This window comes from Mus caroli, chromosome 17 (genome assembly GCF_900094665.2).
Source record: "Mus caroli chromosome 17, CAROLI_EIJ_v1.1, whole genome shotgun sequence".
Classification (NCBI taxonomy): domain Eukaryota; kingdom Metazoa; phylum Chordata; class Mammalia; order Rodentia; family Muridae; genus Mus; species Mus caroli.
Genome location: NC_034586.1, coordinates 8303423 through 8325492, shown reverse-complemented (window position 1 = coordinate 8325492; position 22070 = coordinate 8303423). Strand labels below are relative to the sequence as shown.

Sequence of the window (22070 nt, the reverse complement as noted above, 5' to 3'; positions counted from 1 at the left end):
TTCATGTGGAGTTAAAACTTTAACCTGCCTGGGATTCAGTTCCCTTTGCCTTCAGGTCTTGTGCTTGAGTCCCGTTCTTGTGCCTTTCTTTCTGTGGTTTGCTTGCCCAAAACTTTGCCTTGAGTGCTGAGGAAGCTATTTTGTAGGAACAACAGTCCCCCCAGCGACTTGATCTTTTCATGGCACTTTGCCTTTATGAATACATCTTTCTTGTCAGTTTTTATGTTCCTTTTCTATGGTCCTTAATTCTCTGTTATGGACTCCTTGTGTGGTTTTAAGGGGTGCAGTTGTCAGTCTTGTCTCTAAGCATTATACTTACAACATTTGGGGCCACTTTGGGGGCCTTTACCTGGGTACTGCGATTGGTCATCTCTCATCCAAGTGGCTGGCAGTGAGTCTATCCTGGCCTGTCCTTGTGTTCATCTGTGCAGGCTGGCTGCTGGGACAGTGGCAGCTGGAGGATCTGGCTCCTGTGTGTGCCCTTCTCTGGCTTCAGCTGGTGGCTGCCTGGGACTGGCAGTCCCACCCTCAAGACCGGTCCCTTTAGAGGCTGCAGTGTGGACAGAGATGTGTGACCCCTGCTCCAGGGATTCCCTCAGAACAGCCATGTAGGGCAGACTGCATACCCCTCTGATCCATAGCTCTCATTGGTCCCTTTACATTCTTCCTAAAACTGGAGCATCTACATGGAAAATTACCCAGGGCCCTGGATTTTAGATCCACTCCCTCGGGTACTCTACAGACAGCTAAAAGAGTTGCAGAATCTCTGTGTGAATTACAGTTTGCCTCTCATAGAGCCATGGAGGACTGGTGTGTGACAGGTCCCATAAGGGCAGCTGACATATGGCTCATGCTATTTTTATGGTAAAACATATATATTTTCCCATGTCTGCACAAAATCATTAGTGAGGGAGAGACAGGCTGGAATTCTGGAGTGACCTCTCTCCTTTACTCTCCACTCCCTTCCCCTCGCCTCCTCCCACCCAACTCCACCCAGCTCCAAGAAAGCCTAACTCTGCAGGCGAATATGGAATCCATTCGCTGGAGGCAAAGGGCTGAACATTCTTTAGGGATGGTCTCACCTTGGCGTCGACCTCCATAGGACATATTGCAGACATCTCACTGTTATATACTGATGCTGTTTGCCAAGAACAGCCTGCAGCAGAGGTGTTGAGCCTCAGTCTGCTGGTTTCGAACCAAGATGTGACACACTGTCTCTCTGCACCTCGCTCCATCCTGCGGCCGACCCGAGCTGCCATGCCACGTTGGTTCAGAGCAGGGCGCTGACTTAGCTAGGCAATGTTTCTCTTCAGCTGCCCCAAGAGTGCTGTGTGGCCTTCAGTTTTTCTGAGTGGCTGGGACCTTGAAAGGGAAGGGTGAAGCAGCCAGGAAATAAAAACTTGCAGGGCGGTGGAGGCTGGGCTCTTCCCGTGGACACTGTAAATGTCTGGGATCAGTTGTTTCTGACTGTGCGTGCAGGTATGTGGAGGTCAAGGGTCAACAACAAGGCCTAGGCTGTTGTTCCGAGGACACCACCTACCTACTTTTGTGAGGGTGTTTTATTGGTCTAGAGCTTACCAGACTGGGTGGGTTCCACAGATCTGTCTGTCTTCCCCGTACTGAGAATTCAATGCACCACACCTGATTTCAGTTTCAGGGAGTCTAACTCCTGCTTACAAAGCAAGCACAGTGACTGGCTGGGCCATCTCCCCAGCTCCCACGGTGACTTGTTTGTGGTGGCTAACGTATCTGTGGGCTGCCCTCTGGGTCCCCCTCTTTAGCACCTGGCTTGGTGCCACTTTTCTGAAAGTGCAGAAGCAGCTGCTCTTGGAGGAAGGGGAGCACACAGGATGCGGCAGTCACGAGGAATGAAGAACCAAAGCCGGCCACCGACCCTCAGAGAGCCGTGGCTCTCCAGTGTCTCGGGCCACAAGCAGCAGAAGTGGAGAAAAGAACCAGTGTGAGCCGGTGTCCCCAAGGCAGCTGTGCTCCGACAGGGGTTTCTGCTCCTTCATTACTGTTCATCCACCGATGTCTTCACCCCCTGAGAAAGCTTTCTACTCTCCCAGGCCAAGGCCAGGGCTGTGTCTTTTATATATTGTGCTTTTTACTCTCTCAGTGTGCAGGATAGTGCCCGAAACATGGTGGTGACCTAATTAATGAGGATGTCCTGGTATAAAGTGGCTTGGTGGTGGGCCCTGGAGTGTGTGTGCTGGACTTAAATTCTTCTGATAAAAGCATCAGAGATGATCTAGCAAAGAGAGACACTGGGAATTGCCATAACAGTTATCAATGGCAGGTGCTCCATGGGGCTCTAGGAGGAGGCTCTAGGTAAAGTGTCAGGGAGATTCCTCTCCCATACTCTGGAGCCCTATGGGATTAGAAGGTGGCTTCCCTATATATAGCAAGTGCTCCTTCATAGACCAGCTTACAGCAGGGTGGCCCACTCCATGGCTGATTTGGACCTTCTGGTCAACCTCTGGATTCTGTTCATTCTATCAGACACCGAGGGGACAGAGGTTGCATGGGCACTAATTGCTATGTAGCCAAGGATGTAGCTAAGGTGCATTATTTGACTGTAGAATCTTGGGAACCCACTCACTTTTGACCCTATGGTAAGGTTTGAACTGTCTACTATGGTGCTAATCCTGTGCTCATAGAACACAGAGCAGTGTTCAAGGGAAGTCCCACTACTCCAGCCTTTTGACATGGTCACACTGTAAAACCCAATGAGATTCACAAAGGTAGAACAGGCAGAACGTGGCCAAAGGTGCTTCCCAATTTGGAGGGCCCATACTACTGGTCACAAAAGGGTGAGAGTCTCCTGGATCTGTTTGTGGCTGGTTCCCACAGGCCAGCTGGACTGAGAAAGTAGGATTACCCTTGTGTGTGTTCGCGTATGTATGTGTGTGTGTGCATGTTCATGTGTATGTGTGTTTGTGTATATGTGTGAACATATATGTGAGCATGTGTGCTTGTGTGTGCATGTGTGTTTATGTTTGTGTATATGTGTGTCCTTGTGTATGCATATATGTGTGTGCATGTGTATGTGTGTTTGTATATATGTGTGAATGTGTGTACATATATGTGAGTGTGTGTGAGTGTGTGTGTGGTGGTTACTATTCCAGTTCACTCTCTAGAGCTAGGATTATCCTGCAGACCATCACACCACTAGGAGAAGCAAACCATGAGAAGCCACAGAATTCAGTTTCCAAATAGGATCTAGGAAAAAGACTTTAGAAAAGGAGCCGCTGACCCAAGCAGGCTGTGGAAGCCACAGAGAGGGATTTTCCCAGGCTGCTGCATCTGCCCTTCAGGTTCTGGTTGGCCCTGTGTGTGTTGGTAATTTGAAAAGTTAGTAATTTGAAAGTGTTCTTTAAAACAGATTTTATTTTAATTATGTGTGCGTATTTGTGTGTTTGTGAGTTTACACACATGAACATAGTGCAGGGGGCGTCCACAAGGGGGCGCCAGATCTCATGGTGCTTACAGACAGCTGTGAGCTGCCCAATGTGTGTGCCGGATCTGAACTTTAGTTCTCTGCTAGAGAGATGCATCCTTTACTCTACAAATAATCTCTCTAGCCTTTAAAAGTGCTTTTATTTATTTATTTATTTATTTATTTACTTATTTATATTATTTGATTGTATGTGTTTGAGTGTTCTGCCTGCTTGTGTATCATGTCCCTGCCCAGTGCCCATGGAGGTCAGAAGCAGTCTTCAGATTTTCTGGAACCAGGCTTAAGGATGGTTGTGAACCATCATGTGTTCACATGGGAACTGACCCTGGGCCCTCTGCAAGAGCAACAAGTGCTCTTAACTGCTGCTCATCTCTGCAATGCCTAGACATGTTTTGTTTTGTTTTTTGTTTGTTTATTTGTTTCCATTTATTTGTATTTAAGAGGAGGCATGCCTTACAGACAGAAAGAACAGCGTATGTGAAGGTCCCATGGCAGGGCATGCCATCAGAACTCAGGTCGGTGAGAACACAGAGAGGGGGAAGGCTAAGACCTAGGACTTACCTGGCAGGCAGGGGAGGCAGCAAAGGTTTGCAGCCAGGAAGGTACTTGCCTGTTCCATGTTTTAGATGGCCCAGTTGGACATACTAGGAGAAAGAGGTTCAAGACGGGGGACGGCAGAGAGAGATGGTTTGGCATTGTGGCAAAGCTCTAGGTAAGAGGCAAGGAAGTCAGAATCAAGGAGATGGAGCAGGGAAGAGAGCACCAGTGAATGAACTATGCATGCCTTTCCTCTACTACAGCCCTACTCACAGTGTGTGGCCTTCAATGTCAGGCAGAGAAGGACACACACTAAGAGACAACAGAGCTGGAAGCAATACAGGAGGTCCATCAGCCAGGAGAAGCCATGGAACCCAGCTGGGCCTGACCTGGGGCAGTGGACCCAGGTGGAGAGGGTGGGCTGGTTATTTGCTGTGCAGCAAAACCTGGTTTAGTGAATGCACGAGTCATTCCCCAATGGTGTCTCCCTAAGTTGCCTCAAGCGAAGCACTTTGAAAACAGGAACTGTCCCTGCCTCCGTGATATCCAGAGGTGGCAGAAGGTTGCTTCTGGAAACCTTTAACTTCCGATAGGAAGTGTGCTGGTTCTCAGCCTTCCAGCATGCTCAGCCTGAAGCCAGCAATGAAGGTAAAGTGGTGAGGATGTTGGGGCAAAGGGACGGAGGAAGCCCAGGTTTGATGACAGCTCTGGCAATGGTATCCTTGCTCTCGATGCTTTAGAGCTGGGTGGTTCTCAACCTTCCTAATGCTGAGACCCTTTAATACAGTTCCTCAGGTCGTGGTGAAATCCCCCTGCCCCACAACCATAGAATTATCACTGTTGCTGCTTCATAACTGTAATTTTGCTACTGTTATGAATTGTAATATAAGTATTTGCTATGCAGGCTATCATGTATGTGACCCCGTAAGGGTATGTGACCGTGTAAGGGTTGTTAGGACACCCACCAATGGGCTCTTGACCCACAGATTGAGATCCGCTGCGTTAGAAATACCAACCCCTACTGTTTTGGACTCTGTAGTTGCTTTTCTGTCTCTCCCGAATGTCCTCTTTATAGTAGGTAGACATTTGTCTCCGGTATCCAGAATCAAATCTGTTGTCCACAAGTGTGTGTGATTTAGTAAATACTTAGCCACTGCCACGTGGCTGCTGAGTTTTCTTTCAGGTTTACCTAGTTTAATAATCTATCAACAAGATGCAGGAGTAGGAACCTCGGCTGTAGCACCTACTGGGATGCTCTATTTAAAAAAAATTGTGAAACAGTTCCTATCTCCATATAAAATAAACAAACAAAATGACACAGAATTTTTTTTTATAGAAGTTTAATTCATAATTGCCCCCAAACTAGAAGCTGCCAAGATGTTCTTCCACAGATGAGTACGGTTGGGGAGCTGTGCTAACCCACACAGTCCAGGTTTATTCAGTAGTAAAAACAAGTGTGGCAAGATCATAACCACAAGACTCAAGGGTGCCTTCGAGGGTGATCCTAGCTTTCTGGTGTTTTGGAAATGCCATTAAGGTGAGTGGGTGCCAGGGACTCAGGAGGGGTAATGGGGCAGGCCACAGAGGACTTTGTAGCAGTAGCTCTATTTTTGTGCTTCCATCAGGGCGAGGACACACACAGCCATGCCATGCTGAGCAACCTTCACACTCAGTGTGGACTTCAGTTAGGAATAGCCTCTGTATCAGTCCATAGCCTGGGACAAATGCATTGTGTGAATGCAAGGTTGGGGCGTAAGAGAGGAAGCAGACGGGACTGGGGAGCTCGGAACTCTGGGCTTTACACTCAGTATTCTGTAAACCTAGGGCTCCGTTAACAAATGAAGTGTCTCTAAAAGCACTACATAGTTGACCCTCCCCGTAAAGAAGTTAACACACCCCATTCATCATAGAGAGATGGGAAGAAGCGCTATTGCCTGATGGTTTCAAATGCTGCCCCGAGGACAGAGATCGCAGAGGACCAGAGCTGGCAAAAACCACAGCAGCCAAGCTGATAGTGAAAGTTTAACGAGCAGCAGAGTTTGTTGGCGCAGGCTGGGAGCTGGAGCAGCAGTCCCAGAACCCTGACGTTCAGCTCTCAAGCCCCTCCCGGATTCATTTCACGATTTCCATTAAGGTTAGACTCAGAGCCTGATATGCTGGGTGGGACATCGGGGAGGCACTGAGTCGTTTCACAGCCTGTGGAGGATGGAAAACCCACAACCTTTTTGTTCTTATGAAAATAAATGGCCAAAAGAAATAGGAGTGTAAGATTTACTGAACACTGCAAAGGAGGCACCCTGAAGGATAGTTTAGGGTGTGTGAGTCCCCCGGAGCTTCTGTGAGGCATGGGCTGAAGGGCGTGGCAGGCTTACCCCCACCAGTGTGGGTCATGACCCACATGGGAGGCCACATGGGAGGCCACAGCAGAGGCACACTGGAAGGCTGACCTGGGCTGGGTGTGTTGCTGTGGTCCCCAGTGCTCAGCACCCTTGTGCTGGGACCAGGTCCGAAGGCTGTGGCTTCCCATCTCTTCCCGTTTTCCATCTCTCTTGGGAAAATAAAAGAAAATGCTGGAGATGTTATTGTAATGGCAATATTTGCATCGCAAGCCCAGCACTGGTGTTTCAAAACTGAGCTTGAAAGTGTGGTGTGGTGCATGTGTGGGTGTGTAAGTGGTTTGTGTGTGTGGTGTGTGTATGTGTGGTATGTGTGTGTATGTGTGTGTGGTGCATGTGTGTATATGTGTGTTTGTGGTACGTGTGTGTAATGTGCGTGTATGTGTGTGTGTGGTATGTGTGTGTGTGTTTATGTGTGTGGTGTGTGTACATGTGTGTGGTGTGTGTACATGTGTGTGTGTTTGTGGTATGTCTGTGTGTGTGTGTGTGGTGTGTGTATGTGTGTGTATATGTGTGGTATGTGTGTGGTGTGTATATATGTGTATGTTTGTGGTATGTCTGTGTATGTGTGTGTGTGTGTGTGTGTGTGTGTGTGTGGTGTGTGAGTATACATACATACTTCTAGTGTACAGCCTTGCCTAGTGTCTCTCACATCCTCTAAGGCTCAGATAATGCTATAGACTTTTCTTTGTGGTTCAAATAGCCACTTTTGGCATGTTTTAATCCCAGTGACACTGGGCATAGATGGGGCTTCCTTAGGAGCTCTAGGGCCACACTGTGTCATGAGAGAGAGGGGGATCGAGGGAGAGAGAGCACACTGCTAGTTCTGCTGGCAGCTGCCCATGTGTTACGTCAGTGTCCTCCTGGTGCCTGACCCGAGCCAAGGTGCTGTCTCCTGCAGCTCTGCCTCATACACCACCTCCCAACCACAGACTGAGATCTGGGAGTCAGTGGCTGTTCTGGCTTACTGGTGCTAAGTTTAGCAAGTGAGGGACATCTCCAAGTTAGATGCTTCTTTTCCGTCTACATAAATCTTGGCTCTCAAGACTACCTTGTCTTCAGGGACCGAGGAGAGCTTGCGATTTAGAACTGACCAGCCACCACTCCAAATATTTCTCATCCCAGAGTGCAGGAAACAGCAAAGCTCCCTGTCAGCGTTCAAGCTTGTGCCTTCTCTGTGACTCACAGGGGACACTGAATAGCTGACTCCATACCTCAGGTATTGGGTAAGCTGTCATTTTGAGGAGGTGGGGCTTCAGGGCAGTGTGGCTATGTTATCTTGCTATGTAAGCTCTCCGGAGCTAGGGGATTATATCTGGACGATGCTGATCTGAACTTAGGAAGCTGCACCTGTAGGTTGTAGGGGATTGGCACACATGGTGTCACTAGCAGACTTGGTTCATTTGTACTTAGTGAAAAACCCACATGCTCACAAGGATCCACAGAAACCCCAAAGCTCAGGAAAGACTCATGCCCCTCCTTGAGGTAGGTCTTAAACCAATACATTAGCACTTGGGGATCAAAGAAAAAAATGTGATATGATCTTTCCAATATAGCTACATGACATCATGGCTGGGTCAGTGAGAGAAAGTTCCATACAAGAACAAAGCGCCCAGTCATATAGAAAGAGAAAGAAGTCCAGAGTTAATAAACCAGCCATTAGCTGTATGGCTGAGGCGATACAGACATTTGTGACTATCATTTTTAGACGGGGTCTCATGTCTAAGCTCCGTGTGTGGTCAGGATGGTCTTCAGCGTCTGATTTCCCACCCCTGCTTCCTGAGCACTGCGATGATAGATGTGCTAGCCTAGCACTCTACCGACTGAGCCACACCCACCACCCCTGAACATTTGTTTTAAGGGAGTAAAAGCAATTACACATAGAGCTCACATGGTTCCTTGTTCAGGCCACTGTCACCCTTAGCATCAGTGATGGCTCATCAGCCAGGCTTTAAGCTTCTCCTATTGTTATAATCTGGTTTCAAATGTGTCCAAAGAGCTCACACGTGGAAGGCTGTGTGCACAGAGGGATAGCCTGTAGATGATTGGACCTCGAGCATTCTGATGTCATCACGCATCTATCCTCTGATGGATTCCTAGTGTGAAGTGTTGGGGTGGGGGTGGGGGTGGGGGTGGGGGGCAGACTCTGCATCTTTGTTCTGAGGCTGCCAAGAAGGAACCCTACATGCCTCTGGGGTCTTCCACTTCTTGGAGGATTGGTGTTAGAGGCACCACCCAGTCCCATTGCATTTCTGAAGAGGAAGGCTTTGGCTTCTTCAAAAGAACAAGACTCTACACCACATAGGGCTGTGATTTTTCAAACTTAGGTACACACTAGGGTTGTCCAGAATGCTGGCTGAAGTTGCTGCCTCTGTTACTACCTCCTTCCTATTCAAGACTATACTTTGAATAAGATACATAATCAGAGAAGTCCCTTGACCTGTACAAGGTGGCTCAGCTTGCAGGCTGCGAGCTGTAGGATATGGCTGTGAATAGAGGGTAAGATGGCTAGTGCCTACTCAAGCCAGTAACAAAGTACACACACACTCTCTCTCTGCCTATCTGTATTTTATTCTTCCCCTTCAAGCTGGAAGAAGGGAGTGTCTCTTTCTGTTCCAGGATGTAGGGGTCAGGGAAGAGGGGCATTTCAATCCTCCCACACCAAAGGCAAGGATCCTTGACATATCCCAGCTTTTCCTTTCCCCCTGTGGAGAGCCAGAAGCCTGGGCAAGGTTCCCGCTCACAGATACCACATTAGCCAGGCAGCTCTGATCTCCAGCAGTGGCTCCGTATGCTCCTGTAGCACTGCAGTGCCTGGGAGCTTTTGAGAGCTGTCCATTTCCTACAAGACAGTCTCTGAAACCCTCACATCACGGCTGAGTTAAGCTAAGTCACACAAGGACACTCCCTGCAGACCTGGGGGTTGCAGCAAGTAGAAAGCATGGGTGGTCCCTGTTAGCCCATATCGTTAGCTGCGATCTAAGAGAGGATATTACATCTGAAACATACTGTAACAGAATGCCTGAGGCAAGCATCTTATAAAGAGAAAATTCTGATTTCATCCTGCAGGGTCAAGAGGTTTTGGTTTCTGATCAGTCAGCCTCATGGCTTTGGTCTGTGTATGATGGGGTGGTAGAACATGTACCTCCTGGATAGAAAAAAAGTGAGAGAGAGGAACGGTGAGGATCTATAATAACTTTTAGGGGCATGCCCCCAATGACTAAGGTCTTTCTTTTGTGCCCCTCTACTAAATATCCCTCACCTCCTAATAGTGACACCCTGGGGACCAAAGCTTATGGTATAGATAAGACCTTTGAGTAAAAAGCTAAAAACTATTACCAGATAAAAGAAAACTATAGCAGATGGCAGGTGTATTTGTAAAATTCAACATGTTATGAAAACTGTGTTTTAAAAACCACAGAGGTTATGGGAAGATGGAGTTTGGAATGCTCCATTCTGAAACTTCGTGACGCGTAGTATTAAGACAGAAAGCCCAATGACGATGGTCCAGTCACAGGTTAGCTGTGAGGAAACACACAAGCATTGTGTGTTCTCTTGAAACACCCCCTTGTGAAGACTTGGCGGAGGTTTGCTATGGGAGAGAGCATATTCACAGCCTCGGGGTCCATTGTGACTCTCCCCAGTGTGCAAGGGAAAGAGAATAAAGAGCTATGCCAGAGAAGAGCAGAATAGATATGGTGGTTTGGATATGAACGCCTCACCCCATAGATGCATGTGTTTAAATGCTTGGTCCATAAGGAGTGGCACTGTTAGGAGGTGTGGCCATATTGGAGGAAGTGGTCCACTGTGGGGGCAGGGTTTGAGGTCTCATATGTTTAAACTATGCCCAGTGTGGCACACAGTCTCCTGCTGCCTGGGAATCAAGATGCAGCACTCTCATCTCCTTTGCCAGCACCATGTCTGCTGTATGTCGCCATGCTTCCTGCCACGATGACAGTGGAGTAACCCTCTGAACTGTAAGCCAGCCCCGATGAGAGGGTTTTCTTTATAAGAGTTGCTGTGGTCATGGAGTCTCTTCACAGCAATGGGAACCCTGACTAAGACAATAGGGAAGAGCTGAAGGGAAGGGACCATCAGTAGGCCATGGACACGTGGCTTGGGTTACCCTGAAAGGCTGGAAGGAGAGTAGTAATTGCCGATTAAAGATGGTATCCTGGTTGGGTTAAGGGACACCTACATATCTGGGCCAGCTTAATAAGGCTGGGAGGACGTTGTCAACATGTGAACCAGAAGATGGAATGAGGGGGAAACGGTTACTAACCAGGGCAGGGAAGCTTCTGGTAGGATGGAGGCTTCAGATTGGTGGAGGAGAGACAAACTCCTCCTCTTGGATCTGCTGTTACCTCCTGCAGTTTCTCCGGGTTCTTGGGCCATCAGGCTGAGATTAACCCCACCGTCTGCTTTGTTTGCATGCAGCAGGTTGAGGGGCTTCCTGGCTTGTAGATTTGCTTGAGCCAATCCCCGTGGACTGGTGTAGATGGGTGTGTTTGTCTCACTGTTCTGGGGGGAGGGTGCGTGAGATTTGCTCGCCTCTGCTGCACCCACCCGGTTTCTGAGGGACAGGAAAGAACTGGAATTCACATCACACCCGTATCGCTCCTAATTCATCAGCTGTTGGAATGGGTTTCTCATCTCAAGTGTTAGGGCAGACCTGGCTTTAATTCCACTGTGGAGATTGGCCAACCCTAGAAGTCAGGTCTCCTTCCCAGAGAGTCTGCCTTCTGTACTTACCAGCACACTGCTGCTTTGAAAACACTTTAGGCATATAGGTGTCGGCCGAGTGTTGAGTGAGTGGCTGGAGTCAGAGCCGGCAGCCGTTTTTCCAAGAGTGATTCAAAGGAAGACGTCAAAGCTGGAGGCTTTGTCTAAGTCAACAGCAAATGAAACAAATGTCCAGAGCAGGGGCAGAACGTGTGGCAGAGAATAGCGACCTTGACGCATGTGCAGGAGAATAGAAAATTCTGCTGAGTCCTCCATTATCTAGCAAATATGTATATGTGCCTGTGCATATTCATCATAGATTGGCATTTTTAGTTAGGTTATGATTTCCAGTACACATGCCAGATGGCGGAACCCTGATCCACCTAGCTGGAACATTTAATAAATGGGTCAATAGGAAATACTCAACAGTTTCTAGGAGAGAAACAAAAACCACTCACACTATGAAGGGCAAAGGGTGTACAAGGGGCAGTCTATTCCCAAGTCACATGTACCCAGTACAGTGCATGATACCTTCACCATGATGAGGATCACAGAGCTCCTGCCTAGAGTGCTCAGGGGAGGCAATGTGTGGGGCTTGTACAGTGGAGGAAGAAGAGCAGCTGTGGGAGATATGTCATGCATTCTGCTGGCAGACACCATGAGGAAATGCATCAGCTTGGAGCCCTCAGAAAGGGTCGGTGGGTCTGGTTTGAGTGGAGAGTTCATGCCACTGGAGCACTAGTGATTTCTACTGCTTTCAAAAGCGTCTCCTCAATGACCCCTTTGCGGGCTCAGTGAACTCCGTTCCTAGCCCCTCACCGGCCAACTGGCCGACTGTCAATCTGAGCATTGTCTTGGGGTTAACACATTTAATTCTCACAACACCCCAAAGAGTGGTGACATTACTATCCCTCTTTATGAGAAAACTGCATCAAGGAGAAATTAAGTAGCTTGTCTGAATTAGACAACTGCCTGGGATCAGACTTAGGTGCACTGCCCAGACTCCCTGCTAGCTCCATGTGCATTCTCCCTGATCTAGAGCAGGAAGTGGAAGACTGTGCGTAGTAACCCAAAAGTCTGTGGGGTTGTGTTTATTTTCTTTATTTTTTAATGCATGAGTGCTCTGCTGCATATACATCCACATGCCAGAAGAGGGCGTCAGATCCCCCTGTAGATGGTTGTGAGTCACCATGTGGTTGCTGGGACTTGAACTCACGACCTCTGGGAGAGCAGCCAGTGCTCTTAACTGCCAAGCCATCTCACCGGCCTTGGGGTTGTGTGTAGAGGAGGAAACCATTGAAATCTTTTACGTATTTTTCATGGAAAAATGGTCAATTGGCACTTTAATGTTGAGCAAAAATGACCTTTTCCCTAGTCTGTGAGTGGTAGGCTTATTGAACTGTGTGTGTTGTTAGTCAATACCATATATTCTGTACACATGTGTAGTTGTATTTTCTTCAGAGATGCGTAGCATGGGCGGATGGGCAGGGTGTAGAAGGCAACGCAGGGATGCATTAGCCAGAAGGTTCGAGAGAAAGCATAAGCCCACAGGGTGTGCTCTGCAGGCACGGTGGACAGCGTCAGGCAGAGAAAAAGTCAATGCTAAGATTGTGCACCCGCATTGTGAAGGGAAACAGGAAACTGGCCCAGAATTCCAGACCCGGCGTCCAACAGACACAGCTCAGTGGAGAACTGTACCAGAGCCTCTCTGGAACTTTCCAGGAGCAGATGTGTAAGTTGGCAGTGCTGGTTCCAGTGTTCTCCACTTCCACAGTGAAATGGTTTGGGCGGATTTCCCCACTTACACTTCACGCTTGGCCAGGAAGCTGGCCAGTGGTTACCAGGATGTCTGCCTGTGCCTAGATGATTTTTCACGGCGTGTGTGTGGGTTTTAATATGTTTCATTTCCACATGTATTCAGGCCAGCCCATCTGCAAAGATGTAGTGGTGTGCAAATTGGAGCCTTGGTACTAGAGACCAGAAATGAGCTGAAGACACCAGAGCACAGGTCTTTATTCTGAACGACAAGCAGCCTCCTCATAGACAGGTGCCACCACACCCTGCTTTTTTTTTCCCCTCTCCATGTGGGCCCTGGGGATTGAACTCAAGACTTCATGTTTGGAAGGCAAACACTTTACTGACTGAGCCGTTTCCTCAGCCATTTGAATAGTTCTTGACTAGTGAACGCCCAGAGCACCTGCCTCAGGTTGGGGGTTGCTCCCAGGGGAAGACTTGTTGGCTCTCATGAACAAGATTTCTAGTTGACTTGACTGCCCAGGGCTAGGAATCTCATGACACCCTCAATGCCCAGGTTCCTTTACTCCCCAAAGCTCAGGGCTGGATAGAATGAGAGTAGTTCAAGTAACTGGCTGCAAAGAAAATTTTCTTGGCTGTATTGGTTCTCTGTGATTTTCCAGGAGGACTCATGGCCTAGAGAAGGGTTTGGGGACAGTTGTACAGGGTCAAGCTACCAGATGATGCTGGAGGCTGCGATGTCAGGACACCTAGACAGATAACACACCCACAAGAAAACATCTTTTCTTTCACACCTCTTCAAAGTGAGAGGGATGAGAGCAACCGCCAGATAAAACCAAGTGACACAAGCTTACAATGATTTGCCTCTATATTTTTTCTTTATAAAGAAATATAGAGTTACTGGTTGTGTTGATGCAAATATTTCAAATTATTTATTATTATCATGTATATGCACACACACATAAAGTGCAAGTGTTGGTGTGTTTGTACCACCGTGCACTTGTACGAGTGATCAGAGAACGACTCTCAGGGATTGGTTCTCTCTCTCTACCCTGGGTTCTGAGGACTGGACTTAGGTGGTAAGGTTTGCATGGCAAGAGCTGTGACCTGCTGGGACATCTTGCTGACCTTCAATAGTCTCATTAGTGTAAAACGTCAGATCCTATATTGCTAAATTGTGGATATAGGCACATAGGCATACACATATGCAGGTGAGGGAACCCTTTGCACGTGAGTCTTGTCTGAATTTACTAGTGCCCTGAAGAAGAAGGGGGTTTAGAGAGAGAGGGATGCTGATATCCATGGACATGCACATATATGAAATTACTGTGTGATGTCTATGGACAAGCACATATATGAAGTTATTGTATGATATCTGTGAACATGCAGATATATGAAGTTACTCTATAATATCCATGGACATGCATATATATGAAGTTACTATGTGATATCCATGAATATGCATATATATGAAGTTACTGTGTGGTATCCAGGAACATGCACATATATGAAGTTACTGTGTGATATCCATGGATATGCATATGTATGAAGTTACTGTGTGGTATCCATGAACATGCACACATGTGAAGTTACTGTGTGATATNGTATCCATGAACATGCACACATGTGAAGTTACTGTGTGATATCCATGGATATGCATATGTATGAAGTTACTGTGTGGTATCCATGAACATGCACATATATGAAGTTACTGTGTGATATCCATGGATATGCATATGTATGAAGTTACATGAACACATGCACACATGTGAAGTTACTGTGTGATATCCATGGATATGCATATGTATGAAGTTACTATGTGATATCCATGAAGTTATTGTGTCATTTACAGGTAGTTTCTCTGGGGTCTTTTGGGAAGGAACATCATCTGTAGTTTCAGTATCTTGGTTCAACCAACTGTAATTTCTAGGAATTTCACCATGTTAACGTGTGTGTTCTGATTAATTCTTTGAGTTGATTGTGTAGTATTCTGTGGTGGAGACACAACTTTATCCAGTCATTTTCTGTTGCTGAGATTAATGATAAGCCCATATGAAAGATACACAACCCAAATATTTTGTTTATAAGCCAAATGCCTAGATTGGGCAGATCTCGGGGTATTCTAACGTATCCCCCAGCTATAACCCCCCTTTACTTGCTGTTCCTCATGGCCATGCGGTTCTGGTCCACCGTGGCTTCCTCTTCCCCATCTATCCTCTTTCTTCTCCTATCTGCAGCCTACTCTTGAACCTCCAGACCCATCTTACTCCCTTTACTGACCAATCACAAGCTCTAGTCTTTTATTTAGCAGTTAAATTGGGGAGAGGTGAACATGGCGTCACTTGAGTTATGTAAGCACATCTTAGGTTGGGGGCCACCACACCTCAAGGAACCAGCTTTAGCTACAGAATACAAGCAGCACCAGGCAGGCCCACTGCAAGTTCCTTGTTGATGGACATTTGTTTTCAGCTTTTGTTGTTTGTTTATTTTATTTTTGTTTTTAAATAGGGGTTCACTATGTAGTCTTCTCTGGCCTGGATCTCACTTGAACTCACAGAGTTCCACCTGCCTCTGCTTTCCCCCAACCCTCTAAGAGCTTGGATTAAAGGTGTACACCACTGTGCCTGGCTGTTTCCGGTACCTTTGCTGTCTGCAGCACTATAATGAGGGGGGTACAGTCAGTCTGTCTGTCTGTCTTGCCTTCCCTCCATCCTTCCTTCCTTCCTTTGCCTGTGTATGCATGTGTGCCTGCCTGAGTTTATGTGTACCATGTGTGTGCCAGAGGGTATTGGAGAATCTGGAACTGAAGTGACAGTCATGAACTGCCTGATGTGGGTGCTTACAATTGAACACAGGTCCTCTGCCAGAGCAGTGAGTGCTCTCAACCGACAAGCCCTCTCTCCAGCCCTTCATTGTACACCAGCCATCTCCTCAATCTTTCTTTTCTAAAGAGAATCTCATTTCCCATTCCACCCAACTTATCTTCCTACACATATATGTAGATCAGTCGACCTAGTTATTTATAGAAAGTTTGTGCGTGTGTGTGTGTGTGTGTGTGTGTTATTTGGTTCTATTTTTTCTCTTTATTTTTTATTCTCTCTCTTTATCTATATATAGTTTTACTATATATGTAGTACTATATATAGCATATATAGTTTTAGTATATATAGTATTATACACACAGAAACAAATATATATCTCTATCTATCTAAAATGTTTTGTTTTTCAAGACAGGATTGCTCTGTGTAACAGAGCCCGGGCTGACCTGGACTCACTTTGTATACCAGGCTGGCCTTGAATTCACAGAGATCCACCTGCCTCTGCCTCCTGGGATTAAAGGCATGCACCACCACACACAGCCTATTAACTTCTATTTTTCTTTTCTTTTCTTTTAAAAAATTTTTGAATGTACTAAATGTTTTATTAATTCTTTATTTTCCCCTCTTTAGTAGATACTTCACTAGGGGCTGAGGACACAGTGTTTTGGAGCAGATCAGGCCTCTCTCATTGAGAAGAGCACCAGGTGTGTTCCCTAGGGTCTGGGGACCTAGAAGGCCACCCAAGGATGAGGCCCTATTGTTTAGTGAGCTCCAAAATCTTGAGAGCCATAGCTGAGACTCTTCCAAGCTTAGCCACACTTATGTCCAAAGTCAGCTTTAATTGCAATTTTTCATATTTCTATTTCAGTAAAATAAGGCCACTATAAGAAGAATAACCATTCTAATAAAAACATGAAGGGATTTGGATCAGAGAGCTGACTATATTTCCATGTTTACACAGAGGTGCCATAATTACCAATAGACTTCTTGCTGTCAATAGCAAATCACGGTAGTGGGTATGGCTGGACTCTGCCTGTTTATTCTAGCTTTGCCTCAGACACAGCATCCTCACATTCTGCTCCAGGATGAAAAGGCTCAGCTCTCAAAGGTCCCTCCATAGTTTGAGGAGGCACTGTGGGACACATTTAGGTTGCCTATGGCCTTTGACTTCTGAAATCTCTACAGAGAGACTCCTAGAGGCTTTTTTGTGCTGCAGGGTCTATGTTAAGGGACATTGTTTCAGATCTCTGGTATTAGGCTTCCTGCAGCCCCATTCAGAGTCCTGAGTCCACTCTGCCAGCGAGAATTTCAGCAACCAGCAAGGACAGGATGGCCAGCAATTGTTAGAGTTGTCCAGGCTCTTTACGGCTGGCCCCTGTGTTGGTCAGTTTTCAAACGGCTGCCATAAAACGCCCGGCAAAATTGCTTGGCAAAAAATGTGTGGCAAAAGCAAAATAAGCCAGGAAGGTTTGGTTTTGACTCAGGTTCAAGGCCGTAGCCCTTCACAGTGATAAGAACAGAAAGTAGATGGGTCACATGACACCCTGGGGTGGGGGTGGGGGGGGTGGGGAGGAGTGGGAGGAGCGGGGCAGAGAGAAGAGAGCACCGATGCTCCTCCACTCGCTTTCTTTTTTTCATCCAGCCCAGGACCCAAGCTCCTGGAATAGCATCAACCATATTTAGAGAGAACCTTCCCACCTCAGTTAACCCAATCTAGAAAATTCCTCGTACACATGCTTAAGGTTTGTCCTGTAGTGCGATTCTAGACCCTGTGCAGCTGACAATCGACACCAACCAACAACCATATCCTGCTTCTAGAACCTCTTTTTTTCTTCTTCTTCTTAAACCCTGAGTATCTGTTCTTGGTGAGTGACAGCTCTTCTTCCATCTGTGTCTGTTCATCAACGCAACTGCTCACTGCTGAGTCACCAAATACTCTGGTTGACTTCATTTGCTCAACAAATGTTTATCGAGTCCTACTGGATTGGGCCATGTCCTGTCTCCATGTTTCTGATGAAATATTTCCTCTGTGAGTTATAAAAAGTTACATAACTCATATTAAGGACACATTGTTTAGAATATGTAAGTTTATTTTGTGTGTGGTGTAAGATTGAATTCTGATGAGAAATCTTTTTAAGAGGCTGAGAAAAACTGAACCGTTTGAAGACTCAGGAGCAAAAGCTACTGTGGGCTGTGGCAGCTTAGCCACCACTTCCTGATCTTGTGCTCTGAAGTCTTCGGAAGATACCTCCTTGTACCCCCTCATCCAGATAATAGCAGCTGCATCTGGTCTCAAAGATGTACTCAAGGGCCCGAGCTGAGCTTCCCTCCTACCCTTTAGGGGGACATGCTAGTCAGCAATGCTTCCTTAATCTGGGGACCAAGCTTTTTAGGTATAGATCTGCAGGGGGCCCTACCTAGGCTTAAAATATAGCAGAGCCTTTCTGAGACCTCAGGGTGGCTGTCTAGGATGCAGACAGAATTCCTTCCTCCTATGCTAAGGACATTGTCATTACTTAAAACAACAACTACAATAACTGTATACTAATTGTTTTAGCCTGTCTTTCTTTCTTTCTCTCTCTCTCTCTCTCTCTCTCTCTCTCTCTCCCTCCCTCCCTCCCTCCCTCCCTCCCTCCCTCCCTCCCTTCCTTCCTTCCTTCCTTCTTTCTTTTCTTTCTTTTCTTTATTTCTTTCTTTCTCCTTNTNNNTTTTTCAAGGCAGGGTTTTTCTGTGTAGCCCTGGCTGTCCTGGAACTCACTCTGTAGACCAGGCTGGCCTTGAACTCAGAAATTCACCTGCTTCTGCTTCCCAAGTGCCAGGATTAAAGGCATGCGCCACCACTGCCCAGCTCTAGTTTTTATTTCTTAACTAGTTTTATTAGTGTGTATTAATTGTACAGATGAGTAGGTGTCATGGCAAGGAGCATCATATACATATACAGTGAATTTTGAACACATTCACTTCCCTGATTACCTCCTCTCGTCTCCCTCTCGCATCCTCTGGTCCCCTCCTTCTTAAATAGTGTCCGTTCTCCTTTCATGTCTTTTTAGAAAAATGTATATTCTGCACACAAGAGAAAGCACATACTCTCCATCTTGTTGAGTCTGCCTTATTTTATTTCAACTCCATATATTTTCCTATAAAGAATATAATTTTGTCTTTTTTTTTTAAATTCATGGCGACATCTATTGTTCCAGCCTGAAAAAAAAAACCCATCCCTTTGAAATTTCATACAGCAAAGGAAGTTAAAAACTTCACTCATCAAATAAATGATAATTTAAACAAGAACTTGCTAAAGAAACCTCATCACCACAATACTTTAGGGCCTGATCACTTAAGTTCACAGGGCTGTTATGAATTGTAATCTGCAAGCCATTTTTCTACAAGAGGGAGGATGCTTCCTTGACTCAGGTGACACAGAAAAGCAAGCATTATTTTTTTCTCTTTTGCTGTAACAGACAGACTCTGATTTCTTGTAGTGATCAGGAAAGATGGAACAACTGTTAGCCTTCTCTTGCTGCTATCTACAGTTTGTCACACATTATCTCAATGCTCAAGTAGTCCAGCAACTTAAGATAGTTCACATAAGTCATTACAGACAGTAAGACAGTCAGAAGTCATCTGGGTTTTCTGTTGATTCAAATGTCTTCTGCACAATCGTCAGAGGTGGATTTAAACTCCGAAATTTTCCAACCAGCAATTGTGGGCTACCAGTCACAAACTGGAAAAACAACCTTTGCTGCTCATTATCAAAGCTACTGAGAATCTCAAACAAGAACTTCACAGCCCGACTATCATGAGTACAGCCATGATCAGGCCTGCGGCATCCCATCAATGTCTTTGCATCCCAAGTGTCTGCATTATTGCCACACGGGGGCTGGTCCATCTCTTCTGGGTCGAAGTTCTGAAGATGGCTGAGTGGGAAGACTGATTCAAATCCATCTCTGAATGAGTCAAACTGCCGACAAATGCCTTTATTTAGTGCCAGGATATCACCAATCTCAGGTATTCTTCCAAATTATGGATAGTAACTGGAATATCCTTCCCTCCTTCCTTTAATTCAATGTTGGGAAACCCAGGCAGCATAAAATCCAATCCCAGATGTTCCACTGAGCAACCATTCACCGTGAGAGTTTCTGATGCATACTGTAGACTCTCTCTGGTTTGGGATTTATCCTGCTCCAGTCTTTTCTTCTGTCAGACAATGTCTTATAGGTGATAAGCTGATATGGCTACACCAGGATCAATGTCAAATAAATCATGAGATGTCAATGAAGCTCCCTGCTGTAACATCCACTTATAAAAGGGCAGGCCTCGTGGAAGGTCCACTAATCTGAAATCCATGATAGCCTTAGCCATTAATTTTTCTAAGGCGTGAAACTTCATCTGTTTGTTTGTTTGTTTGTAAGGTGTGTGCATTTATTAAAATGGTCTTAAGTCAGTGTACAGGTCAGCCCTGGCTGCCTCAACACCTCAACCTGCTCCCGGAGAGACCAAAGCCTTTATACATCAAGCTGGGGGACAAAAAAAGGGGGGAGCCATGATGGCTGACCATTCAGAAATTAAAAACAAAAATGAGGAAGTATTAAGGTGGAAGATTAAAAAAAACTTTTGCAGTACATAATTTACACAGAAGCAATGCTGTCACCTTGCCCAGTGTGGACTCATGGCGTGGACTTGGCCATCCTCCTCTTAGGAGTGGGGGTGCCTTTTGGGAGCGTGAGGGAATTCCTTTAACCATGTAGTTCATGAGTATTTGGAATGACTATTAAAACAAAACAAAACAAAACCAAAAAACCAATGCACAGTCAAACTGCTCAGCCACACTGTAGGACTTTGGGGGATGTTTGCTCTAACCGACCGCTTCACCACGCCAGTTTTAAAATCCTGAGTCAAAAGCGCCAAAACAAAACAAAACTTTAAAAAAAATTTTTAAAAAGAGCAACAACAAACAAACAAGGTATCTCTCAATAGCTTGCACCAGAGATGGGGGATCAGTCTTGACAGGCCCGCCTTTCTACGGCTTCCCATTTGCACAGTCTGGGTGTCTTTGTCACTGACCTTTTAATTGATGTGTGTTGAAAAATTTTAAGGCTTGTGATCCTCCGCCTCCAGCTCCGTTTCCACGAGGGAAATCATGCACTCTGACTGGAAATCGCTCCATGTGATTGAGACGGTTGTTCATCTTGTGAACCAGAGCCAACCAAAGCGCGTGGCCCACTGGTTCTACTCTTCCGACAGACTCTTCTCCAGGAAGTGGACAAGAAAAAAAATGTGAAGGAAAGGCTTTAGTCAGATCTCTGCCGACAGCGTCCTTTACACTCTTAGATGTCAAATACAGCAACAGTTGTTTCACAAACCCACCATGTTGGATTTCAAATGAAGAAACATCCTTCTCTGAGACTATGCTATGGATTTCTACAAGGCACTCCGCTCTACCATCCACCTGGAGGCTGAGTTGTTCAGTTGCTGCACAAAGTCTCTGAAGGACATTCAAGGCAAGGTTGCGTCCATCCATATTCTCAGAGCTAAAATAATGCTCAACAAACTTATGTGCCTGCTCCTTAATGCACTTCTTAATGGACAAATAATACCCCATTGGGGGTGTAGCCCATATATTTATTATCCAGGGATCTGTGGACCCCTTGGCTGATTCTGTAGCCCAGTTCTTCTGCCCCTGCATGCAGCAGTACCACGTTGGCCTCATGCTTGGTGCATTCTCCTGCTGCCATGTTAGATCAGCTTCTTGGAGGAGTGTGGTCCAGGGTGGCTGCCAAGTTGCGAAGTGTACATGTGTACCCAAATCTGGTAGGACTGGATCCTGCTAAGATGAGGTATTTAAACTTATGATTTCTTTCCCCTGACAAATTCAAGGCGCATGCCCATGTTCATGAGAAGGCTGTGGAATGGGGCAACTTCTCTGTCAACAAAACAGACTGGCTGAGCTTACATCCCTGGACTGGTTCTAATGAGCCTTCATAGGAACGTTGAATTCCACGGAAAAGCATGGGGCTCATTGAGAACAACCAGGCAAGAGGGTCGACCGTCTTCACATCTCTGAGAACTCTGCTGCCTTGAGAAATACTGGATGCCAGAGGAAGAAACCATTCGCCCCTCCCCCCTTTTTTGAGTCAGAGATTCTCTGTGTAGCCCTGGCTGTCCTAGAACTTGCTCTGTAGAACAGACTGGCTCTGAACTCAGAGATCTGCCTGTTTCTGCCTCCTGAGTGCTGGCATTAAAGTTGTGTGTCATCCCCACCCCAACCATTTGCCCCTCTTACTTGGACCCAATACCTAGCACTTCCCATTACCCACATTAACCCACAGACAAGGATGATGTGTGGGGATTCCCAGCATCTGCATCAGCTGCAACAGTGTTTGT

General features: G+C 46.3%; 1 protein-coding gene and 1 pseudogene across 3 annotated transcripts in view; one reads left to right on the top strand and one right to left on the bottom strand.

Moving 5' to 3' along the window:
• Nucleotides 1-22070, top strand: part of Pde10a (phosphodiesterase 10A) — a 446975-nt gene that overhangs the window by 20685 nt on the left and 404220 nt on the right. The gene's annotated exons all lie outside the window — the stretch shown is intronic.
• Nucleotides 19172-21288, bottom strand: LOC110283917 (annotated as a pseudogene).